Source organism: Ursus americanus, chromosome 7 (assembly GCF_024610735.1).
Source record: "Ursus americanus isolate L20-20 chromosome 7, mUrsAme1.1.p, whole genome shotgun sequence".
Lineage (NCBI taxonomy): Eukaryota > Metazoa > Chordata > Mammalia > Carnivora > Ursidae > Ursus > Ursus americanus.
In genome coordinates, this window is record NC_142133.1 from 55,716,990 (window position 1) to 55,730,442 (window position 13,453).

At 36.5% G+C, this 13,453-nt stretch overlaps 1 protein-coding gene and 1 non-coding gene across 3 annotated transcripts in view; one reads left to right on the forward strand and one right to left on the reverse strand.

Annotated features, from left to right (window-relative positions):
- The window catches only part of SOS1 (SOS Ras/Rac guanine nucleotide exchange factor 1), a 140,928-nt gene that overhangs the window by 43,702 nt on the left and 83,773 nt on the right, over window positions 1-13,453 (forward strand). The gene's annotated exons all lie outside the window — the stretch shown is intronic.
- LOC123799983 (U6 spliceosomal RNA) lies at window positions 11,428-11,536 on the reverse strand. Its single transcript, XR_006781784.2, has one exon. It is a non-coding gene; the product is annotated as a U6 spliceosomal RNA (small nuclear RNA).

A 13,453-nucleotide genomic window follows, 5' to 3' on the forward strand; every position in this document is an offset into this window, starting at 1 on the left:
TGGGAATAAATCCCACTTGGTTGTGGCATATGATTTTTTTTTTTTTAATGTATTGTTGGATTCAGTTTGCTAGTATTTTTTGAGGATTTTTGCATCTATATTCCTGAGAGATATTGGTCTGTGGGTTCTCTTTATTTGTGGTCTTTATCTGGTTTTGGTATCAGAATGTACTGGCTTTATAGAATGAACTTGGAAGTTTTCCTTCCTCTTACATTTTTTTTGAATAGTTTGAGAAGAATAGGTATTAACTGTTTAAATGTTTGGTAGAATTCTGTGAAGTCATCTGGTCCTGGACTTCTGTTTTTTTGGGAATTTTTTGGTTACTAATTCAATTTCATTGCTGGTAATTGGTCTGTTCAAATTTTCTATCTTTCCCTGCTTTTGTTTTGTTAAGTTTTATGTTTCTAGGCATTTATCCATTTCTTCTGAGTTGTCCCAGTTTCTTGGCATATAGGTTTTCATAATATTCTGTTAACAGTTGTTTGTATCTCTGTGGTGTTGGTTGTTATTTCTCCTCTTTCATTGGTGATTTCGTTTATTTGAGTCCCCTCCCCCCCCCTCCACCCTGCCCTTTTGAGTGTGGCTAGAGGTTTATTATCAATTTTGTTGATCTTTTCAAAGAACCATCTCCTGGTTTCATTGATCTGTTCTATTGTGTTTTTTTAGTTGCTGTATCATTCTTTTCTGCCCTAATCTTTAATATTTCCTTCATTTTCCTTTCTTTTGCTGTTTGGGGTTTTCTTCTTTTTTCCAGCTCCTTTAGGTGTTAGGTTGTTTGTTCGAGATTTTTCTTCTTGGGGTAGGCCCATATTGCCATAAACTTCCCTCTCAGATCCATTTTTGCTGCATCCCAAAGATTTGGACTGTTGTGTTTTCATTTTCATTTGTTTCCATGTAATTTTTGATGTCTTTGATTTTTGGGGGGTGACCCATTGTTCGGTAGCACATTATTTGACTTCCATGTATTTGTGCTCTTTCCAGATTTTTTCTCGTGGTTTCTAGTTTCATAGCATTGTGGTCAGAAAAGACACATGGTATGACTTCAGTTTTTGTTTGTTTGTTTAATTTGTGGAGACTTGTTTTGTGGCCTTACAGAAGCTATTTCAATTTCACTGTCTGCTAATTCCAACATCTTTGCCATTTTCTAGGTTCAATTGATTAACTCCTCTTCTGCTTTTGGGTTATATTTTCCTGCTTCTCTGCATGCTGGTAACTTTTGATTGGTTGATAGAAATTGTGAATTTTACATTGTTGGGTACTGGATTTTGTTATATTTTATGAATAATGTTATATTTTGTTCTGAAGAGTAACTAAGTTACTTAGGGTAAGTTTAATCCTTTTGAGACTTGCTTTAAGCTTTGGTAGAGCAGATCCAAAGCAGGTTTTAGTTCTACTACTGAGACAGTGTTTTCCTGAGAACTTTACATGATATCCCATGTGGTAAGAGATCGTTCCACCGTGTCTGATGGGAGCATGAACTAATCCACTCCTGTGTGAGCTCCAGGAATTGTTTTGTCTGTAGTCCTTTTGGTGGTTCTTTCCTGGCCTTGGGGAATTTTTTTCTCACAAGTGAATATCAGTATTCAGCCATAGATTTGAGGGTACTCTGCAGATCTCTGGAGCTTCCTCTGACTTGGGAAGTCCTCTCCATTTTAGTGCCCTACTGCACATATTTAGCCACCTTGACCTGCAGGATTTCTGTCTCCTTGAGATTGCTGGGCTCCCTTTAAGTCCTCGTTCCACTCTCTCCCTGCTCAGTGGCTTGAAAGCCGCCTCCAGGCAGAAGTTGAGCAGTTAGAGGGCTCACCTCATTTGTTTCCCTTCTCTTTAGGCATCATAGTTTGAACTGCTTGTTTCCCAATATGTGAATAACTTTGTTTCATATATTTGGTTTTATAAATTATTCAAAGTAAGAAGGTGATTCTGGGGCCTGTTACTGTCATGACCAGGGACCCTTTTGTGGGAACTGCTGGAAGTGGGTAGGAAAACCTGAAGCTGGGGAAGGGAGAGTTATTAGAGGCAGGCAAAGTGGTTCCACTTGTCCTAGCTGGCAGTTCAATACCCTTGAAGCTTTTGCACACTTTCCCATCCCTTTTTTCAATCTGCTGTTTACTTCCACTTTCTTCCCAAATGGATTCTCTATTCCAGTATACTTCCCAGTCTGTGCTTGCATATTTATCCCTGGTCACTTTATTACATGTGTAATACCCACTTTGGTTAGAAACAGAAAGAAGGAAAACATACTCATTAGGCACTAAACCTTTATTAGAAATAAAAAAAAGTAATAGGACATCCATTAGTGTAGGTGTATACTCTGTGTCAGTAAATATGCATTGCAGACAATTCATGAAAATGACATAGTCCCTGCCCTCCAAGAGCCTTCAGTTCACTGAAGGAAACAACTATAGTAAACATCAGTGTTCAGCTATTAACAATAAAAGATAAGATAACGGGAGCCTGGGTACCTCAGTCGGTTAAGTGTCTGCCTTCGGCTCAGGTCATGATCCCAGGGTCCTGAGATTGAGTCCCATGTTGGACTCTCTGCTCAGGGGGGAGTCCACTTCTCACTCTCACTCTCAAATAAATAAATAAAATCTTAAAAAAAAAAAAAAAGATAACTTGGAGAACGCACCAGTTAATTCTAATTGGGAGATCAAGTGAATTGATATGATAGCAGGGCCACAAAAAGATCATTAGGATTTTCTGCTGGCACAGTTAAGGGGAGAACAATCAAGGCAGAGGACAAGCAGGAGAAGGCATGAAGGTGTGAAAGTGTTCTGGGAGCAGTGATGCAGGAAACCCACACTCATCTTTTAGACCTCAGCTAAGGCATCCCTTGATCAGAGAGGATTTCCCCTGACCTCCAAATCTAAATTAGGTTATTTCTGCTCGTAAAACTCTTTCCTTCATACAGTTATAAAAAGTGATTGTTTAATATTTTTCTCATTCACTAAGTTGTAAACCACATGAATGCCTGCAGAGCTGTCTCTTCAGTGCCTAGTATTATATCTGGAACATAGCAGGCTCTCGAGAAATATTTCCTGAATGAATGTGTTAGGTGGTATGCTAGTCTCTGGCACATGGGTGTTGAATGCGAAGTGTACCACACAAACGTGTCCGTGATTTCTCTTAAACTTTTATCAACATTGGTAAAATGTCTACATTGGTAAAATGTCTTCCTCTAAAATGCATGGAATAGCAAGAGTAATCAATTTTTGACTCACAATTGGGCTGGTATTTCCTTTATCCTCTGTGTTTTGCATCTCTTTTTAAGACTTCTATTGTTGCATCTCTTCTTGTTTTCCTCACTAGAGTTCCCCCAAGAGCAGTCCCATTTACTCTGCAATGACCTGCCAATTGAGTCCCGTTTGGTTAAGTTCCATTTGAGTTGCCATTTGGGTTCTGCTCATGCTACTGTATTCATATTCTTCTCTAAGAGGTCACCAGTTATGTGTTAATTGTTCATTACTTGGTCTTCCCAAAATACTCTGAGTTTTGTGGTATTTAAAGTTCTTGGACAATGATTTTTGTTTTGCCTCATCATCTGCTTGCTGCTTGGCTGTAGGTGCTACCAGGATTCCATCCTATCCTTCACTGCTCTGTGGTCTTAACCCTGGAGTGAGAGATTTTATCCACCCGTAGTTTGTACTGTTTCCTGTGAACTCCAGGAACTTGGGTGAACCCCAGATCCATGTCTTTGGCCTTAACTTCTTTCTTGAGCTTTAACACCTGGCTAGATTTCTAGCTATTTTTGGGTAAACTAAGAGTAAATTTTGATTATTGAATTAAGATTTTTTTAAATAAAATTATTTTTCTATTCTTCTCTATTCTTTCATTAATACAGATCTAGTTTTCCTTTGCCAAAAAATACATAAAGGAAAATGAGGGAAAAGACCCAGTAACACAAGTCTAACCTAGAGCAAAGAATTTAAGTTTGTGAGGACTGGAACTTTGTCTTTTCTGCTTTTCCCAAATGCCTACTACACTGCTGAGCATATATATGGGCTCAACGAATATTTGTTGCATGAATGAAAGAAATGTAAGGGGAAGGTTAGAAGAACTACCAAACATTATATCAGGCTAATGTGGTCTATAGTGTTAACTCTGATGTTTATATAGTAATGTTTATTTCTCTTCCTCCTGCAGCTTGAATCATTTTGCTGTTCTCCCATATGAATACAGATTTTGAACAAGTTTTATAAAGTACCTAACTATCCTGTCCCTTGGCTACATGATAGCTGAGGGCTTAAGTCCTTATTTCGAGTTTGATTTACATTACATTTTAGATAAAAATAACAAAATGGAATAAATTGAGCAGTTCATAATATTAGTCAATTCAAATTAACTTTTCTCCCTGGAGCAAACATTAAAATTAGAAATAGGGTGCTTCTGGGTAAAAATTTCAGACTCAGTTTTGTGAAAATATTTCTATTCAGCATCTTTGTATCAGACAAGAATTTGACTGAAGTACTCATTGGCTCTAACTTGTATTGAAAATGTGGTAAAAAGCTACTAGTGCGTAACAAGGCAAAGAAGGCTGGCACCCATGCTTAATTAGTCCAAAACTTGATTATTCTTAGTATTTTGTCAGCTCTTTGAACTTTTTGATGTGATGTATTGTACTTTCATGCTTTTTTTTTTTTTTCTCTTGAGACAAAGGGAGAACATGAGCATGGGGGAGAGTGGCAGAGGGAGGGAAAGAGCGAGAAGCAGACTCCCCACTGAGCAGGGAGCCCCACGTGGGCCTCCATCCTAGGACCCTGGGGTCATGAACTCAGCTGAAGGCAGATGCTTTACCAACTGAGCCACCCAGGTATTCCTCAAGCTATTTTGTAAGACAGCCTCCTTAGGTGGGAATTTAGGATACAAAGTCACTTCTGGCTCTTTCTTTCCAACACTTAAGATTTTATAATTTTATGATTGTATGTGTTTGTGTTTCCTTTCTTCAGCTTTACTATTAACTCTTAAATAGGTTTTATTTCCTATATCTTTTTTATATAACCTAGGAGAGTATTCTTTATGGAGAGGGTTCAGTAAATGTTTTTAATAAAAAATCCAGAAACTTGTGAATAGTCAGATGCTAGATTTATGAATTAAAAATCAGAGAAATTGTCAAAAATTTTATAACATGGATTAAATATTTGTAAATATTTAAAAATCAAAAATCTCCTATGCTAAATGGAAGAAATCTATACATATAAAGTTATAGAACCTTTTATTCTTATCTTAATTATATATACATAGGCCTAAACACAAGTTTTCTTCCCCAACCAGAGTTAACAAATTTTGATTCCATTTTTAGAATTTAAAATGAGATTATGTGAGGAAATCAGTACAACCCAATTTTATTAGTTGTGTAATTAATCAGAGTGAAAGACCTGGATTTCTTCCCTATTTATTAACTGATGTTTCCATAGAAATTAAAAAACAGACAAGTAACCAGTTAAATTCTTTTTTTTTCTTTAAGATTTTATTTATTTATTTGACAGAGAGAGAGACAGCCAGCGAGAGAGGGAACACAAGCAGGGGGAGTGGGAGAGGAAGAAGCAGGCTCCCAGCGGAGGAGCCCGATGTGGGGCTCGATCCCAGAACGCCGGGATCACACCCTGAGCCGAAGGCAGACACTTAACGACTGCGCTACCCAGGCACCCCAACCAGTTAAATTCTGACTACAGAACATAGTATGGATCTTACTTCATTAATAAATGCAGGAAAAAAAGATACCACTGTGTAATGTCTTTTCCTAATTTTGGCCAATTTGTTGAATTTCTCATTTCCAAATGTTGAAATTAAAAACAAAAAGAATATTTGGGTTTTTAAAAAAGTTTTTATGATCAAAATCATCAGAACTTTTTAACTTAACAACTGTGAACATATCTTTGCTAACAAACAAGCACGATCTTGCATTATCGCTATGGAAAAATTATTCTGTATTGACAGATAGCAGGTTCTAATTTGGTTAATACTAGGCTATTATTGCAAAAAAATTTACAATTAAGAACTTGTGGGGCTCCTGGATGGCTCATTCGGTTAAGCCTTTGACTTGGGTCATAATCTCAGGGTCCTGGGATCGAGCTCTGTGTCAGGCTCCCTGCTCAGCAAGGACTCTGCTTCTGCCTTTCCCTCAGACCCTTCCTCCTGCTTGTGCTCGCCCTCTCTCTCAAATAAATAAATAAATAAAAATCTAAAAAAAAAAAAAAAAAAAAAACTTGTAAAATCTTATATGCCTGTTTGCCAGGAACCAGGTTTACAGTTGCATCAATTTATTTGTTTTGCTCAGTACTCATCAGCCAAATTAACAATAAAGATATTCTGTTACTTGTAAAAATTATATATTATTTATATTTTATAATATTTATTGAAGAAAATACTTAAAACTTCCAAGACCAGAAAAATAGTTTTAAGTATTACTCATGGTAATCTTTTAATATAAAAAAATGTTTAAGCATATCATACATTTAAAAGAGTGCATGTAACTTACACATTCAGTTTAAAATGAACACCCTATGTACCGAACACATGGTTTAAGATGTAATTTCTTATACTTTAAAAGACCCCTGTGTTTCCCTACCTAATTGCATGTCCTCTCCCATCACCTGAAGGTAACAATTTACTGAGTTTTGGATTAATCAGCTGCTTACATTTCTTTACAGTTTTATCACATATGTATCAATTCCTGAACAGTGCATAGTTTGGTTTTGCCTTTTCCTAATCTTGATATAAACGGAATCATATTGTTTGTATTCGTCTGTAACTTACATTTTTGCTCAGTATTATGATTTTGAGAGTCATTTATGTTATTCTCTGTAGCTTTTAGTTCACTCATTTTCACTGGTATATAATATTCCATCTTGTGAATTTACAATGTATTGATCCATTCTGATGTTAATAGACACTGGGGTTGTTTCCAAGGTTTGCTTTTCAAACATTACTTACTGTTAACATTTTTAAAAAGATTTTATATTTGAGAGAGAGAGAGAGAGCACGAGCAAGGACAGAGGGAGAGGAAGAAGCTGACTCCACACTGAGCAGGGAACCTGATGTGGGGCTCAGTCCCAGGACCGTGGGATCATGACGTGAGCCAAAGGCTGGTGCTTAACTGATTGAGCCACCCAGGTGCCCCAGTATTCTCAGACTTTAATCCAAAAAGGTCATGTTGTTTATTTCCACCGGTAATGAATGAAAATTCCCATTTCTTCACATCTTCGCTAACACTTGATACTCTCAGACTTTTAAATTTTTGTCGGTACAGTAAGACCTGAAATTATATCTCATAGTTTTAATTTATATTTACCTGATTACTTATAAGGTTGAAGCTGGGCACCTTTGTATTATTTATGGGGTAATTGTGTTTCCTCTTATGTGAAATGCCTGTACATGTCTTTTTACCCATTTAAAAAAATGGGGTGTTTGTTCTTATTAATACTTTAGAGTTCTTTACTTATCCTGGATATTTATCCTTTGTAGATTGTATGTGCTCCATTTATTTTTTCCCAGTGTGTGACTTAGCTTTGTACTTCTTGTGTTTTGTTTGATGAAGCACTAGTTCTTAATTTAAGAAACTGAATTATGATTTTTCTTTGTTTTGTACTTTTTGTGTCTTTTCAAAGAAATTCTTTTCTGCCTCAAGTTATAAAGATGTTCTGTACTTTTTTAAAGTTTTCTAAATCTTTTGTTCATCACAATTATGTATTTGATCCATCTTTGATTTTTTTATATGGTTTGTATCTTAGTCCATTCAGTTACTATAACAGAATACCATAGACTTGGGTGGCTTATAAACAACGGAAATGTATTTCTCACAGTTCTGGAGGGTAGGGAGTCCAAAATCGAGGCACTGGCAGATTTGGTGTCTGGTGAGGGCCTACAGCCCTCTCTGCATCCTCACGCGGTGTGAGGGTCCAGGGAACTCTCTGTTGTTTTTTAATTTATTATTGCTTTTTATTTCTTTCTTTTAGGTAGTGCTGTTTTAGTGTATCTTACTCCCCCGCCCCCAGTGTCTTCCTTTGGATGCTTAGCCCATTCATTTTCATTCTTTCTTCTCTTATAACAAACATTAAAGCTTTAAGTTTCCGTCTAGTACTACTTCAGCCACAACCCACACTTTTAAAATAAACTTTTTACTTTATAACAGTTTTATATTTACAGAAAAGTTGAGAAGGTAATACAGAAAATTCCGTATACCCCTTATCTAATTTCTCCTTATTTTTTTTTTAGATTTTATTTATTTATTTGAGAGAGAGAGATAATGGGAGGGGGAGGGGGCTCGATCCCAGGACCCTGAGATCATGACCTGACCCAAAGGCAGAAGCTTAACCAACTGAGCCACTCAGGCGCCCCCTAATTTCTCCTTATTAATGCCATATGTCACTGTGATACATATGTCACAACTAAAAAATCAACATTAGTACATTATTATTTACTGAACTTGCTGCCTTATTCACGTTTTGCCAGTTTTCCCCTCAGTGTCCTTTTTACTGCTTCGGAATCCCACCCAGGGATACTGCTTTATGTTTAGTCATCTTGTCTCCCTTGCCCCCTCTGGGTTGTGACAGTTTTCTCAGACTTGCTTTGTCCTTGATGACTTTAAGAAGTACTGGTCAGGTTTTTTGCAGAATGCTCCTCAATTTGGATTTGTCCATTGCTTTTCTCATGGTTAGACTGAGGTCATAGGTTTTTGGTAGGAAAACTACAGAGGTAAAGTGCCATTTTTTGTCACAGCATATCAGAGGTACACGTTATAAACATGACTTGTCATTGTTGGTGTTAACCTTGATCACATGGCCAAGGTAGTGTTTCTTAACTTTATCCACTATAAAGTTACTCCTCCATCCCCTGTCTTTTACATATTGTATGGAAACGGATTGTAACTGAAGAGGATAGTATTAAGTACCCCTCCCCCAATTTGCTTCTAAAGAATATGGAAAAGGTAGGGGAGGGAGTAACTTTATAGCTGCATATATATCATATGTATATGCTATCTCTATTTCATATAGATATGAAAAGATAGGAAAATAAATATATATTTATGTTTCATATATCTATCTGTATCTGTATCAGAATGGCCTCGTGGATATTTATTTTATACTTTGGGTTATAATCCAGTACTATATTATTTTCTTGCTCAAATTGTACCAGCTTTGATCATTGGGAGCTCTTTCATGTTGGCTCTTGTGTTGTTTTTCCCTTTCTTTCATTCCTTCTTTTTTTCCTCCCCTGTGTCTTTTTGACATACCCAACCCTTTTGGTTTTTGAGCACTTCTTTACTTTCCAGTACTGCAACATGCTCTAGGCTCATTCTGTATCTTCCCTTAGACCTAGAATCAGCCATGTCTCCAAGGAACCCTTCTTTCTCTTTTGGAGAATGGTGTTAGAAACCAGGATCAGAGCACTGGATGTGTTCATTGTTACTGAGGTATGTATGTGTACCTTTAGGCCCTCTTAGTGGACTGAACTAGAAGATAAATACATGTACTTAACAGTGCACATAGGTACAGACTGTAGGCACATGATGGTAACATGTAGGTATATTGTTTGATTTTTGTTTTATTTGAGAACATTTGATTTTAGTGCCTTTTTTTTTAAGACCTCATTTTAGGTTGTGGACAGGGTAGGGAACCTAGTTGAAGGTAACTTTATGATATTGATATCTTGTCTTTTTTATGAAAAGGTCTTTTTGGGGTGCCTACCTGGCTTAGTTGGAGGAGCATGTGACTCTTGGTCTAGGGGCTGTGAGTTCAAGCCCCATGTGGAAGGTAGAGATTACTTAAATAAATAAAACTTAAAAAAAAAAAGGTCTTTTTACCAAGACCCTTTTTAAGACAAAAATAGTCCTCAAGGCATGGACGTTTTGTTTCCAAAGTCCTATAACTGAAACGTTTAGAATATAGGATAAAATTTCCCTTAGCACCAAATACATTAAGTGTAGTTTAATTTTTTAGCATTGCCTACAGAAATCTTTTACATTGTATCTCTTGCCCACCTCACCTCCTACCATCTTCCCATCATGCTTCCTTATATTCTAATCATACGAAACTGCTTGGTATTTCCTAAACTGCAGAGTGTACGCTCACATCTCTGGTGTTTACTTTACAGTATTCCTGCCAGATTGCCCTCCTCATGGATTCGCCCAGAAGATTTCCATTTTTTTTTCAAAAGTCAGCTCAGGTTGTAGATCTTCTATCAATCCCCCTCTTAACTTCTCCAGATATATTTAGGACTGCCTTTAGGAGTTCTTTTTCTATGTTAGTATTTCTCAGAGTATGATCTCAGGACCACTTGCAACTCTCTTGAGGTATTTTGTTAAAAGATACAGATCGTGGGGCCCAACCCCAGATCTTCCCAAAGGGAATAGCAGGAGGGGGGTGAATTTGCATTGGTGATAGTCTCCGTAGGTGATATGCAATATTTTTATATCCCACTCCAGTATTTTTAAATGAAAAATTGAAAACATACACAAAGTAGACAAAACAAATCTTCGTGTGCCCATCACCTAGAGTTATCTAGATTTTGCCACATTTACCTCGTCTTCATCTGCTTTCCTTTTTATTTTTCCCAAAGTACTTTAAAGCAAATCATATCCATCAGAGGTCATTTCCTCCCTGCAGATTTCGACATGCATTTTTTCTTATATAACTGCAATGCCGTAATCATAGTTATCGAAATTAACAATTTCTTGGTATCATCTAATAATACCAGTCAAAATTCAAATCTGTCCATTTTTCTGAGAACTGTTGTTTTTGCAGTTGGTTTTTTGGAATCAGAAGCCAAACAAGGACCGCATATTAAATGTAGTTATTATTATGTCTCTTAAATTTCTTTAATTTACAGACCCTACTCTCCAAATTGACTTGTTGCAGGAACTGGGTCAGTTGTTGTGCAAGATGTTCAACATTCTGGATTTTTCTGTTTACTTCCTTGGGGTAATATCGAACTTATATGTGTCATGGTTTCTATAAGTGGAAGTTAGCTTTTGAGTCTTGATTAGATTTATATTTAGCTTTTTTTGGCAAGATTACTTCACAGGTGGTGCTGTGGCTTTATGCTGCATCAAGTCTGGCCCCAATTTTAGTTATGCTAACTTAAGATTGATCAGGGGATTCAGGAGGTGACAGCCTTAGCCCTTCTTTATAAAGATGAACTATTCATATAATGGTTTTGTCTGTTGGTGATTAATGTCTGAATTTATGTTGTTCAAGTTACAAATGGGTGGTTTTCGAACTCTGCATTCTTTTTATATTTGTTATCTGGAATCCTTCTATAAGGAAGAATTCCTCATCAACTTGGATTGTTTGGTTATCCCAGAGTATAGTTCAGACAGGAAAAGAAGGATGTATATTAATTCTTTCAGGATAAAGAATCGGTGCCCCAGTTATTTCCAGTGCTGTTTAATGAGTTTGGTATTTTTTAAAACATCATTTTGACCTCATTGATTTTTATAGATTCAGTGTATTTCACGTGTCATCCTTGCGCAGGGGCCAGGTTCGTCTTCTCTGTATCATTCCAAATTTAGCATGTGTACTGCCGAAGCAAGCACAGATTCAACATATTTCTGTTACTTACAGTTGATTTGGTTTTTGAATTAGCCCATATTTTGCAAGTGAGGAGCCTTCTCATGATACTCCTGTGTTTTGTTTTGTTTTTTGTTTGTTATGACCCATTCACCTTTGAGAACTTCCTTGCTTTCTGGTACAATAAGATGTCCCAGGCTTATACTGTCATTTACAATTTAGTTTTGAATGAAGAGTTAAATGTGTATGTGTTTTAAAAATTCTGTGCGTGAATATTTCCTACTATAATTGAAAATTTCTTTAGATGGTATGAGATACAATTTTTCAGTAACTGTATTTCCTATAATTTAAAGTTGTTGCTGTATCTTAGCTATATCTTTTTTCATTGCTTTTATTTTAAAAATTTAATAACAGTTTAAGTAATCTTTCTTATTTTTGTACATGCATTTTTTTTGGCCATATGTAATAGTCCAAAGCTACTTCTACAGTGTACACAGGTTCTCAGATTACTTATTATTTATTTATATTTTGCTCACATGGCCAAATATGTGTGATGAGTAGTCTTAAATAATTTTTACTTATTTCAGTTAATTTATTTTAATCATTTCACATTAGTAAAAAAGAAAAATTTTGAAAATTGGGAGTACGTTATTTGCAAATACTCGTTAAATAAGCTCTCTTCTCTTCCTATAGTTATGACATCTAGTAGGCTAATAAGTACATATATCTCTTCCATAAAAACCCAGTAGTTAGGTAGTTTTGCTGCTTGAGTATTTGAAACACTACTAGGGCAAATAACTCTCTACAACCAAAAAAATTAAATACAATAAAAATTTCAAAACCACTTGATAAAAAACAATTTCAGCTTTATTTCACTACATATAATACAAGAACCTTAAACTGAGGTGTTCAACTTGAATTTATCTTTTCTGCAAAATATTATCCTCTTCTAGTATTTACTGGTTAAGTTGGTGGTTCTCTCCCCCAAAATAGTTATCCAAACACACCTCCTCACTTTCCCACCTCCCACTGTTTCTGCCTTGATTCAGGCCTCCACTGTTTCTTTTTCCAGAGCCTGTAGCATCTTTCCAACTAGTTTTGCTTCCTTTAACCTCATCTTCATTTCAACACATTCTTCATACTGATACCAGAGAGATTCTTCAGCAAAGAAATCTATTGATGTCAATGTCTTCTTTAAAACCTTTCAGTTATTCTCTCCTTCCCTGGTCACTTCCCCACTTCTTAGCATTGAACACAAGCCTGCCCTTACCAGACTTAGCCTTCCCTACATGTGCTCTTTGGCCCAACTCCCAAAGTTTTCCCAACATATCATTTGGTCTTGGCCTTTATAATTTTTTATATGCTAGCTTTTTAAGTAAAAGCCCTACTTCCTTATGTGCTGTCTTTCACACCTTATTCATCCTTTATGCCCCAGTTCATGAGTATTTTACTTGGGAAGACGTTTTTTTTTTTTTAAGATAGGGTGCAAGCTGGAGGAGGGGGGAGGGGCAGACGGAGAGAGAGAATCTTAAGCAGGCTTCACGCCCAGTGTGGGGCTCGATCTCACAACCCTGAGATCACGACCTAAGCCAAAATCAAGAGTCGGAAGCTTAACCGACTGAGCCACCCAGGCACCCCACTTGGGAAGACTTCTGATAATCCTCATACCCTTCAGCAACGGTCACTTTTTTTGGGGGGGGGGGTCATCACTGCATTAAGTCAGTTGTGTACATGTCTAGCTCCTCTGTGAGCTGAACTCTTTGTAAGGGTAGATGTAATGTCCTTATTCCTCTTTGTGTCCCCAGCAAATAAGAGAAACTCTGGAAAGAAAAAATATTGTTACATATATGGGCCTAAAGGCTAATTAACAGTCTCCAAGAAATGAGCAAATATTTTTAGTCAATTTAATTATAGAAAAGATTTAAGTTCTCTGATTTATTTTT